The 12628-nt window shown below is 45.4% G+C and overlaps 1 long non-coding RNA gene across 7 annotated transcripts in view; it reads right to left on the reverse strand.

Annotated features, from left to right (window-relative positions):
- Positions 1–12628, reverse strand: part of LOC113936919 — a 121772-nt gene that overhangs the window by 44988 nt on the left and 64156 nt on the right. The gene's annotated exons all lie outside the window — the stretch shown is intronic.

The following is a 12628-nucleotide window of genomic DNA, read 5'->3' on the forward strand; positions in this document are numbered from 1 at the left end:
TAAAGACTTTAAATGACACACTGGACCAAATGGACTTCACAGACATATTCAGAACGTTCCATCCCAAAGCAACGGAATACACATTCTTCTCTAGTGCCCATGACATTCTCCAGAATTGATCACATCCTGGGTCACAAATCAGGTCTCAACTGGTACCAAAAGATTGGGATCATTCCCTGCATATTTTCAGACCACAATGCTTTGAAACTAGAACTCAATCACAAGAGGAAAGTCGGAAAGAACTCAAATACATGGAGGCTAAAGAGCATCCTACTAAAGAATGAATGGGTCAGCCAGGAAATTAAAGAATTAAAAAAATTCATGGAAAACAATGAAAATGAAAACACAACTGTCCAAAATCTTTGGGATACAGCAAAGGCAGTCCTGAGAGGAAAGTATATAGCAATACAGGCCTTTCTCAAGAAACAAGAAAGGTCTCAAATACACAACCTAACCCTACAGCTAAAGGAGCTGGAGAAAGAACAGCAAATAAAGCCTAAACCCAGCAGGAGAAGAGAAATAATAAAGATCAGAGCAGAAATCAATGAACTAGAAACCCAAAGAACAGTAGAACAGATCAACAAAACTAGGAGCTGGTTCTTTGAAAGAATTAACAAGATTGATAAACCCCTGGCCAGACTGATCAAAAAGAAAAGAGAAATGACCCAAATCAACAATATCATGAATGAAAGAGGAGAGATCACAACCAACACCAAAGAAATACAAACAATTATAAGAACATAGTATGAGCAACTCTATGCCAGCAAATTAGATAACCTGGAAGAAATGGGTGCATTCCTAGAGATGTATCAACTACCAAAACTGAACCAGGAAGAAATAGAAAACCTGAACAGACCTATAACCACTAAGGAAATTGAAGCAGTCATCAAAAATCTCCCAAGAAACAAAAGCCCAGGGCCAGATGGCTTCCCAGGGGAATTCTATCAGACATTTCAAGAAGAATTAATACCTGTTATCCTGAAACTGTTGCAAAAAATAGAAATAGAAGGAAAACTTCCAAACTCATTTTATGAGGCCACCATTAACTTGATCCCCAAACCAGACAAAGACCCCATCCAAAAGGAGAATTACAGACCAATATCCTTGATGAACATGGATGCAAAAATTCTCACCAAAATACTAGCCAATAGGATCCAACAGTACATTAAAAGGATTATTCACCACGACCAAGTGGGATTTATCCCTGGGCTGCAAGGCTGGTTCAACATCCGCAAATCCATCAACGTGATACAATACATTAACAAAAGAAAGAACAAGAATCATATGATCCTCTCAATAGATGCAGAAAAAGCATTTGACAAAGTACAGTATCCTTTCTTGATCAAAACTCTTCAGAGTATAAGCATAGAGGGTACATACCTCAATATCATAAAAGCCATCTACGAAAAACCTACAGCGAATATCATTCTCAATGGGGAAAAGCTGAGAGCTTTTCCCCTAAGGTCAGGAATGCGGCAGGGATGTCCACTCTCACCACTGCTATTCAACATAGTATTAGAAGTCCTAGCCACAGCAATCAAACAACAAAAAGAAATCAAAGGCATCCAAATCGGCAAAGAGGAAGTCAAACTCTCACTCTTTGCATATGATATGATACTTTATGTGGAAAACCCAAAAGACTCCACCCCAAAACTGCTAGAACTCATACAGGAATTCAGTCAAGTAGCAGGCTATAAAATCAATGCACAGAAATCAGTGGCATTCCTATACACCAACAACAAGACAGAAGAGAGACAAATCAAGGAGTCGATCCCATTCACAATGGCACCCAAAACCATAAGATACCTAGGAATAAATTTAACCAAAGAGGCAAAGGATCTGTACTCAGAAAACTATAAAATACTCAGGAAATAAATTGAAGAAGACACAAAGAAATGGAAAAACGTTCCATGCTCATGGATTGGGAGAACCAACATTGTGAAGATGTCAATGCTACCTAGAGCAATCTACACATTCAATGCAATCCCCATCAAAATACCACCCACTTTTTTCAAAGAAATGGAACAAATAATCCTAAAATTTGTATGGAACCAGAAGAGACCCCGAATAGCCAGAGGAATATTGAAAAAGAAAAGCAAAGCTGGTGGCATCACAATTCCGGACTTCCAGCTCTATTACAAAGCTGTCATCATCAAGACAGTATGGTACTGGCACAAAAACAGACACATAGATCAATGGAACAGAATCGAGAGCCCAGAAATGGACCCTCAACTCTATGGTCAACTTATCTTTGACAAAGCAGGAAAGAATGTCCAATGGAAAAAAGACAGTCTCTTCAACAAATGGTGTTGGGAAAATTGGACAGCCACATGCAGAAGAATGAAACTGGACCGTTTCCTTCCATCACACACAAAAATAGACTCCAAATGGTTGAAAGACCTAAACGTGAGACAGGAGTCCATCCAAATCCTAAAGGAGAACACAGGTAGCAACCTCTTCGATCTCAGCCGCAGCAACTTCTTCCTAGAAACATCACCAAAGGCACGGGAAGCCAGGGCAAAAATGAACTATTGGGATTTCATCAAGATAAAAAGCTTTTGCACAGCAAAAGAAACAGTCCACAAAACCAAAAGACAACCGACAGAATGGGAGAAAATATTTGCAAATGACATATCAGATAAAGGGCTGGTATCCAAAATCTATAAAGAACTTATCAAACTCAACACCCAAAGAACAAATGATCCAATCAAGAAATGGGCAGAAGACATGAACAGACATTTTTTCCAAAGAAGACATCCAAATGGCCAACAGGCACATGAAAAAGTGCTCAACGTCGCTCGGCATCAGGGAAATCCAAATCAAAACCTCAATGAGATACCACCTCACACCCGTCAGAATGGCTAAAATTAACAAGTCAGGGAACGACAGATGTTGGCGGGGATGTGGAGAAAGGGGAACCCTCCTACACTGGTGGGAATGCAAGCTGGTGCAACGCCTCTGGAAAACAGTATGGAGGTTCCTCAAACAGTTGAAATTAGAGCTACCATTCGATCCAGCAATTGCACTACGGGGTATTTACCCCAAAGTTACAAATGTAGGGACCTGAAGGGGTACGTGCACCCCAATGTTTATAGCAGCAATGTCCACCATAGCCAAACTGTGGAAAGAGCCAAGATGTCCATCGACAGATGAATGGATAAAGAAGAGGTGGTATATATACACAATGGAATACTATGCAGCCATCAAAAGGAATGAGATCTTGCCATTTGCAACGACGTGGATGGAACTGGAGGGTGTTATGCTTAGTGAAATAAGTCAATCAGAGAAAGACATGTATCATATGACCTCACTGATATGAGGAATTCTTAATCTCAGGAACAAACTGTTACTGGAGTGGTTGGGGTTGGGAGGGATGGGGTGGCTGGGTGATAGACATTGGGGAGGGTATGTGCTACGGTGAGCGCTGTGAATTGTGCAAGACTGTTGAATCACAGATCTGTACTTCTGAAACAAATAACGCAACATATTTTAAGAAAAAAGAAAAAGAAGAACATAGCAGGAGAGGAAGAATGAAGGGGAGTAAGTCAGAGGGGGAGACGAACCAGGAGAGATGATGGACTCTGAAAAACAAACTGAGGGTTCTAGAGGGGAGGAGGGTAAGGGGATGGGTTAGCCTGGTGATGGGTATTAAAGAGGGCACATTCTGCATGAAGCACTGGGTGTTATGAACAAACAATGAATCATGGAACACTACACCAAAACAAATAATGTAATATATGGTGATTAACATAGCAATAAAAAATTTAAAAAAAAAACATTATACACTAAGAAACCCCCTCTCCTGGGTCAGCATGTGGGTGTCTACAGGAGGGGAAGAAGGCCAGAGACAGGTGGATTCTCCTCCTGCTTGGTGCCTGCGAAGATGAGAGAGGACGCTCCAGCAGATTTGGGGGTGATTAAAGACACAAGGGTGAAAGGTAGCACGTCCTCAGCAGCAGCAAGGCTGAAGGGCAGAGGCCGTATGGTTCATCACTGAAACTTACATCCAAATAGAATCTGAGCTCTGTTGCACGTTGGGATCACCTGGGATCTTTAAAAATTCCTGATGCCAGGCTCCCACCCCCAGAACTCTGACTTAATTGATATGAAGTGTGACCTAGGCATCAGGATTTTTAAAATGTGTCTGGACGATTCTCATGTGTGGTGACGTTAGGGAATCACTGGCCTACAGACAAGGTGATGGGCTCCCCTGACTTCTTCCTTGGGCTATGGGAGTAAGTCAGAAACCATACCAGACGTCACACTGGAATCCCCTGGGGGATAGTGAACATCACGGATGCCTGGTCCCATCCCCAGATTTTCTGATCTGGGGTATAACCTGGACACAAAGGTTTTTGAAAGCTTCCAAAAGGCAGCCACGCCAGGTAAGCCTGCACTAAACACTCTTTCTTAAACATCTCTGAAAATAAGAATCCATTGGAACACTCTTAAATGACAGAGGGAAAGAGAGCAGGATGGAAGGATCGATTCCCACTGCCCACCCCATACCTCCTGACTCAGGGAAGTTCCCTGGCAATGGAGGAGCTCCACAAGGGCCCAAATTGATTCTTAGCAGTGAAGTTTGGGGAACCCTACCCTAAGAATAGATTACATGCCAAAAGCAAACATTTCCGTGTTTGTGCACGCATGTGTCAGAGAAAGGGAGAGAAATAGGGGAAAGAGAGAGAGGGAGGGAGAGAGGGAAAGAGAACTTCCTTCTCTAAGTTCACACCTGAGAGAGCCTGGGGTTGCAGCAAGAGAAGCCTGAGGCATGATCTCTGGCTCCCAGAGAGCACTGTCCCTGCTACAGTAGAGTGAAAAGTCAAACTCACATTAACACACCTGCTGCAGATTCCAGAGGACCTTCACAAACATTATCTCCCGTGAACAATTAGGCTGGAAAGGCTCCTCCTACTTCAGAGCTCAGAGCATTTGATGGACTGCCATTCACTGCCCTAGTTAGTGGGCCAGCCAGAATGCTACCCGCATACTTTGCCTCCCGGACCAGTGCTCCTTCCATAAAATGGTGACATGTGGAGCCACACTCATGCTATGTGGAACACTGCACTCCCTCTAAATAATTTGCAGTGGTTGAAATGGACATCAAAGGGAAACCAACAAGAGGGAAAAAAAGCACTAAGAGTATTTGCTTGAGAGCTGTAGCCTCTGGGTGATGAGTCAGGAGCCAAACGTGGAGCAGAGGCACCTGCTTCTTCCCACCAGTGCCTCCCCTAGGTCTCCACCTTCCTCCCGCTCCCACAAAGCACAGTACCCGTGAGGCATCAGGCCCGTTTAGTCACAGGTAAAATGGGAGATGGGAAGTATGAGAGCTGAGCACAGGATCAGCAGTCCACGGCTTATCCTGCTCTCCAAATGCCTCCCCCCCCAGCATTCATTTATTCAAACATCACAGAACCTGAGCCAGGCTGTGTGGGCCCCCCAGTGCTGAGCAGATCAGACCCACCACTGCGCCTCACTTAGCCCATTGTCTGAGGCCTTACTGTTCCAAGTTGCTACATCACCTGAGAGCTGTCAGAAAAGCGAGGTCTCAGCCCCCACCCCAGACCTACTGAACTAGAGTCTCCATTTTAAACGTGATCCCAGGCCATATGATGCCCATTTCCATGAATGGGAGCCAGACCATGGATTTCAAAAGAAATGCAGCGGGGGTCTCCCTTCCCTTGGCTTCCACGGGAGTCAGTACTGGAGAAAATAGCTCTTCAGCTGTTATATCTCCAAGGGATATTAGAGTGCACTTCATCTGACCCCCTCATTTTGCAAGTGACAAACTCAAAACCCAGGGAGGTCACATGACTTCTAAGGGAACAACCGAGGATTCTACTCTCAAGTCCCATGTGCCCATCGTAGGGCTGAAGAAAGCCAGGCAACAGTGTCTATGGGAGGAAGGGTGAGAAAAATGAAGCAGGGAGGGTGGGGAGCTGCCCCATGGCAGATGCTAAGGGGTCCCTCAAAACTGTGAGGGGGCAGATCATTTCTGCCCATTTACAAGTAGTCTGCTCTTTCAGACTTTCAGAGTTGATCCAAATAAAGGAACACTGATCTCCTTTGGCTTCCCAGCATGAATGCGCTTTTATTTTAAGGGTGATGTTCTGGTCCATGACACCTACCTGAGGCACAGGAAGATGGCCATCAGATACCCTCCAGCGGACCTCAATAGTGAACCTCCCCCCGGAGTCTAAGACCCCCTCATAACGCCTGCAGCAAGGCCCTCAAAACCTTTGGCTAGATTGCTGAAAACAAGCAATATGCTCTCTGTTAGGATGTGGGTAAATGACAGCACCCTACATGGAGATGTGCTTCCCAAACAAGCTTACCCCCGGAAGCCCCCCTTGACATCTAAGCAACTGAACAGAGATCATCGAGGAAGCTGATAGCTCTCTACTCCTCTTCTCTACTCACTGAAATCATCTGGCCCTGGACCACTCTAAAACTCAAATCAACTTGAAAGACTGCCCCCCCCCGCCCCAAGAACCAGCACATTTTGTCAAAAACCAGAGAGATGAAAAATGAACACACATAGCCACCACACCTCAAGTATCAGAGCTCAGCCTTCTGAGTCGAGGGAGCGGAAGGCTGGCAGATCTGAGCCAGGGGCGTGTGACGGGACTGTTGCTTCTTTTTCTTCCTAGCCCAGTGATAAATAATCGATTTGCGAGAACTAATACAAAGAGACAAGAGTGAAAAGTGGCCATGACACATTTACCAGAGGATTTTTCCTGGGCTTCTTAAGTATAGTGCCTTAAATTTTTTCAGTCATATTAGAAGTAGGAGGGAGCACCTGCTTCATGTACCCGACCACAGTTCCGATGTATGATTAGGTGGAGCACGCACTACCAGGAACAAAAAATATAGATATCATGGGAGGGAACGGCTTGACAAGTTAACAAAAATTTTATATTGTTTCCAATTTAGAAAGAGAGAGACAGACGCCAAATCGCAGGAGGATAGAAAGACTTCTAGTTGAATTCTCAATAAAAGGCTCCCGAATGCGGTTTCTGACATCGGAACAGAAAAGTATTTTTAGGATGGATTTTTTTTTAACCCTTTCCCTGAAAGATGAGATTTTTGGAGTCACAACTTACTCCATGCCTGCCAATCGTGATGGCTTAAGGAGAAATAGTATTTGCTGGCTCCGTGAGCTGGTGTTTCCACGGCAGCAAATGGAGTTGAAGATTTGTGACTTGATCTAATGGCAATGGCTTTTTCCAATAGACATGCACGGAATCATTGATCAGTGTGCCCTCTCCTTGTTTGCACTGGAACACCGTTCAATTTACACCAATTAAAGAATGCTTGGTTTGGGTATTGAAGAATAATTAAGGGATGCAAATCCCCAAGGGCTTCTAAAGATGACATCTGACCAGAATGTTGATTACAGCATGAAGACGGCATTGGTATTTGAATAGTTTGACTGATATACAAAATCATTACAACGTCTCTCCAGGAAGAGTGACATTAGGTCAACGTATGTACTTGCCTGGTCACCCTAAACAAATTTGACAAGTCTAATTTTAAGTAATTGCTCAGAGTTGAGTGGCCGCCTCTGTCCCCACAAGGACAGCTGTCTGGACCACATCTTGTAATTGAGATGTGTCTTTAAACTCTGTGTGTCAACCCAACATGCAAATGTGCTCTCGAAAAAGGGTAAGGGTTGGTGAGGCTCTGGTGAATCATTTTCCAGTCAAATTTCAACACAAAAACTTTACTGTAGTTATTAGTCAACTCATCGACGAATTCTACCTCATTCCCTACAGGAAAGATTACGTTTGCTCTCTACATCTGGCTCTAGAGTTCATCTAGAGACCATCTGAGAATGTGTCCCCTGGACCAGCAGCAGCAGTAGGTCCTGGCAACTGGTCAGTAATGCACAGTCTTGGGCCCAAACCCAGGCCCGCTGAATCAGAGACCATGGAGGTGAGGGCCTGTCCTTAATGCGCTAATAAGATCCTGGTGATCCAAAGCCCACTCGGGTTTGAGAACCACTGATCAAACCCACTGATTCACTTCATCAATGATGAAAGTCAGGTAACTTGCCTAAGGACACACAGCTCAAATGACAGTGGAGGCTAGGGCGAATCATATTGTGTTCGACACGTTTAATTCCTGACCTTTATCATTCAGTTGAAGTTTTGAAAATGGTTCGCTGCCCTCTTCTTTGTTTTTTCATGCAGCCCTCTGCTGACTCCTGAGAACGTATGCAGGATCTGTCCTGGCAGATGACTGGTTCTCCTCCTTCTCCCGCACACCAAAGAGGGAGCTGCGTGGCCCCAGCCAGTCGGATGCAGCTATTGGACTTAGTTGTTAGAAGAAGCACCGTCTGGGCCAGAAATTTAATTGCCAGTGTGAGAGCCTGGAGAGGTACCTACTTCTGTCCATGGAGATCATGGATGAACGTGTAGAGACTGAGCCTCCAACGCCCCACGTCCCTGAACCACCGTGATGAGCAGAGCTCCCTGCTGACCCCCACTGGATGTGTGGTGAGAGCAACAAACTGATGTGTTACACCACCGATATTTGGGGGATGTTTGTTACTACTTTATAACCCAGCATATCACAGGATCCTTCGGGACTTCTGAGCAGCCCCCTTGCGCTTAAGAGTGAGAGATGTGTAGGAGAGAGAAGAAGTAAAAAAGAAGCGTCTTCCCTATTTAGAATATAATTGAATATAATGATAAGTCCCAGAGAATACAAGGATGGGAACCAAATTTGAGTGACTACCCAAACAACGGATTTCAGCTGTAATTGTCTTTTTTACAAATCATCGTATCCTTTGCCATTGCATCCCAGGCTGCCCACCCTGGAGCAACAAGGAGCTTATTTACTTAGCTGCAAGCAAGTTAACCAAAGCAAAACTGAAAATGAAGGGCGGTTTTATTCGCAGGCTACCCGAGTTCCCATTCCCAGGGCACCCCCGCCCCCAGCAGCTCAGCCGCACAGCTCAAGTGCAAGCAAAAGGTTTTCCCAACATACGCAGACTCCCGGCAGACGATAAAGCCTATTCACGTTGCGGGCTCCCCTCCCTCCCCCACTCCCTGTGCTTTTCTTCCCAGACACCTTCACCACCCAGGTGAGCCTGTGCACCCAGCACCCCACCTGCTCCTTCCCCCCCACCCTGCCCCGCCCCCTTGCCTTTCTGCCTTGGTCCCTCCACAGCAGCGACGCTGAGCCTTTCAGCCACGTCGTCCCAGGGCTCCCAGTGCGGGGCAGGGGTAAAATGTGCCTCTGAATGGGGAGGAGTAGACAGGGTGGATTAATGGCAGCGGCAGAAGAGCGATACAGCCCGAGCAGAACAAAACGAGGGCGACCCGGACTAAACAAAGCACCACAATAGATCATTTCTGAAAAGTCATCCGGGCAGCTTTGAAACCCAGCGCTGTGTGTTTCAGGGCAGTTTCACATCCACGGGCTTTCAAGAGACATGAATGGAAGAGGAACAGTAACTCTTTTTCATACCTCTTTTCAGGGGTCTTGTCGGCACAGAAGGATTTACCATTCAATTCCCATACTTTTATGTGGGAAATTAGGAATTTGCCCCTTAAGAAGAAATTGCCTTTTAAACTCTCATAAATTGTGGCGACTTTATAGGTTTACCAAAATTTCTTCCTCCTTCTCCTTTCGCTTCCGTTTCATTTTTTTAAAAAAATGCTCATAAACACACACACGAGCATTTCCCTCCTCCCCACCTTTCTCGAGACCGTTTTATTCAGAAAGCCTCCAACCAGAGATAGCTCCTCTTTCTGGCCCCATAGGGTGCTTGGGGTTCGTTCTCAACTAGGTCTTCCTTTTACATTTCATCACAGACCCAACGGCTGTTCTGAATAAAAGGACCCATCCCGGAAAATATTAATCACCGTATATTTGCAAAGGTGGCAAGGGTTGGGCCAAGTTGGTGAAAAGGTCAGGAGCGAAATAAAATAAGACATGCACTCATTCAGGCATTTTACGGAGCAGCCACTGGTGTGACCAGCTCTTTTGAATCACAACAATCAAGTTTTCCTCGAGGAGAGCTCAAGAAAATGTCCCCAACGGGAACGGCCCCACCACTATGTTCACAGTGGCCGGCATGGATCTGGCTCCTTTTCTCAGAAGCCCGCAGTGTTTGGCCACGTTAATCTCATTAACCTTCGCTATCAGTTTCAATGGGACAGAAATGAAGACTTGAGAACGTGGAGTCCCTGGCCTGAGACTCGGGCGGGGACAAATCAAGCTTTGGCTCTAAGCCAGTACATTTGGTCTGACTTCCCAGCCCTCTTCCAGGGGAGCTTTTTTTTTTTTTTTCTTTTTTTCCTTGGAGCAGAGGAAGAAAGCACCCGCAAGGAAGCCTTGCCATAGGAAATCCAGCCATGTTTGACCCTGCGTCCCTCTTCCCTCCTCCTGCCCCCAGGAGAGCCGGGTTCCAAGGCCGATTCCGGGAACAGCTGGACAGACAGTGGCCATTCTCCAGGGGCATTCAAGCGTACCCCGGTTCCCTCGGAGAATCCTTTGGGGTAAGAGATGGGCAGGGATGGGGGGCAGGGAAGAGAAAGGAAGGTTTTCCTCCCCAGCAGGTCTGTAAGGCGAGCCTGGGGCACACTAACCATTTCCTGATGTGCAGAAGCCAGAACTTGGACTTCTTTTCTTGTGAGATTTCTTAGATGCTCAAAAAAAGCCTCACTCCACAAAAGAGTGTCTCGCAATATACTTAATTGGGTCTGTTTCAAACCCCGATAGCACTTCTCTGTCCAAAAAAAAAAAAAAAAGGATAAACAACAATGTCCTATTTTTGAAGACAGTTGTGAAAAACTTCAGAACTGTGCAGTATGTAAGTGTGTCAAATCTACACGCTGTACACCTGAACTTACACAGTGTTATATGTCAGTTCTATCTCCATAAGGCTGGGGAGAAATAAAACCTTAGAAAGAACACCCCAGTAATAACGGCATTGACATCTGCAAGTCTGGGAACTGTTATCATTTCCTTCCTGAAGGAGCCTGCTTGTGAACAGTTATTTCAAAAGGAGTCAGGATATTGCTCTTTAAGAGGCAAAATCTCACGCAGAAAAAGTAATATTTGGAGGAAATGGTGGATCTTAAATACAGCCCTCACTTGTTTAAGAAAAAACAGGTAGCTTTAATGGTCTGCGAAGTTTTATAAATTGAAATGTGCCTGTTTCCTTCTTCACTGTCTCTAAACCAGAGGGAGAAATTCCAAAGGCCAGGGCACAGGAGCTTCCAAAAGTCCCACCATGGCAACAACCCCTACAACCCCCAAAGATGGCAATGCTCAGCGTCTCTGGGGCGATCCCCTTTTCAACAACCTTACCCACAAACCCCAAACTACAAATGTTGACAAAGATGACAGCACCTCTAAACTCTAAAACAGCATTTCCCAACCTGCTGGGAACTGACAGCATATTGCTTACGAAACCCTCTTCCACCTTAATGTTTCAAACTACTGACCTGTACTTATTTTTATTTTAAGGAGACTCCATGCCCAACATGGGGCTTGAACTCACAACCCTGAGATCAAGAGTCATGTGATCTAATGGCTGAGCCAGGCAGGCGCCGCTCTACTTATTTTTTTTACATGAATTCAAATATTATATGATTAGAGAAATTATTCTGAGATTTCTTTAGTATTCCCTATGCTGCATTTTTCATCTATGTGAATGCAATTTTTTTTTTATAACCTATCTACATCTCCACTGCTAGGACCTCTATAGGCTGTGCCAACTGTAGGAATTCTTACCTTTTCACAGTCTTTTGTCTATAAAGCAGGGAAAAAAATGATCTTAAACAGCAACCGAGTGCACTCTCTCTCCTCCCACACACACAAGACACTTCTTGTTAAAACCCTTCAGGAGCCACTGGTACCCCAGCCCCCAGCCAAGCTGCCAAAAGGAACTGACTTTCTCTCTACTCTCTTCCTTGTCTTCAGCTCCTTGTGCTCAAGTTCTTCCTTGTCTGGGGCCTTTGCACGTGCGCCCGTCCCCTCGCCCACTCCCGGCCCCACTCTCGGCACGCCTGGCTTCTTGTCTTCCTTTCGGGTTCGGCTGAAACACCACCTGCCCACAGAGGCTTCCCCTGACCATGCTGTCCAGAGTGGCTCTCTCTTGCCCAGTCATCTGTATCCCAAACCCGAGTGTCTGTCCTTCACCCCAACATGTATTCCAATCTGTCAGTGTTTTAATTTTATGTCTGTCCGCTTGCTTTGTCTCTCTTCCCTGCTGGAATGGAGGCTCCAGCATGGGAGGAACATGACGCTTTTGTCACTTGATCGTTGCTGGTACAGAGCTGGGACTCAGTAATATTTGTGGAAGGAGGGAAAGGAGGAAAAAAAGGAGGGAAGACAAGATATTGACTTGAAATCATTTCCCTGCTCTCCAGCCCAGAAATGTTCTGTATTATTCAGGGTGAAAACCTCAGCTCTTCTATTAAACAGACCCCGAAATACAGTGTTGCCTAGAATCGAATCGTTTTCTCTTTCACATTCTGGAGTTGGACAGTCGAGGCTGGTGGGATGTTCTGTTTTACACAGTGACAAAGAGATCCAGATTCTTCCCTCCCTTTGCCCCCTAGCATGCAGCGCACAGAGTACCTGCTTGGCTTAATGGGGTTGCCAGCACACC

Source organism: Zalophus californianus, chromosome 8 (genome assembly GCF_009762305.2).
Source record: "Zalophus californianus isolate mZalCal1 chromosome 8, mZalCal1.pri.v2, whole genome shotgun sequence".
Classification (NCBI taxonomy): domain Eukaryota; kingdom Metazoa; phylum Chordata; class Mammalia; order Carnivora; family Otariidae; genus Zalophus; species Zalophus californianus.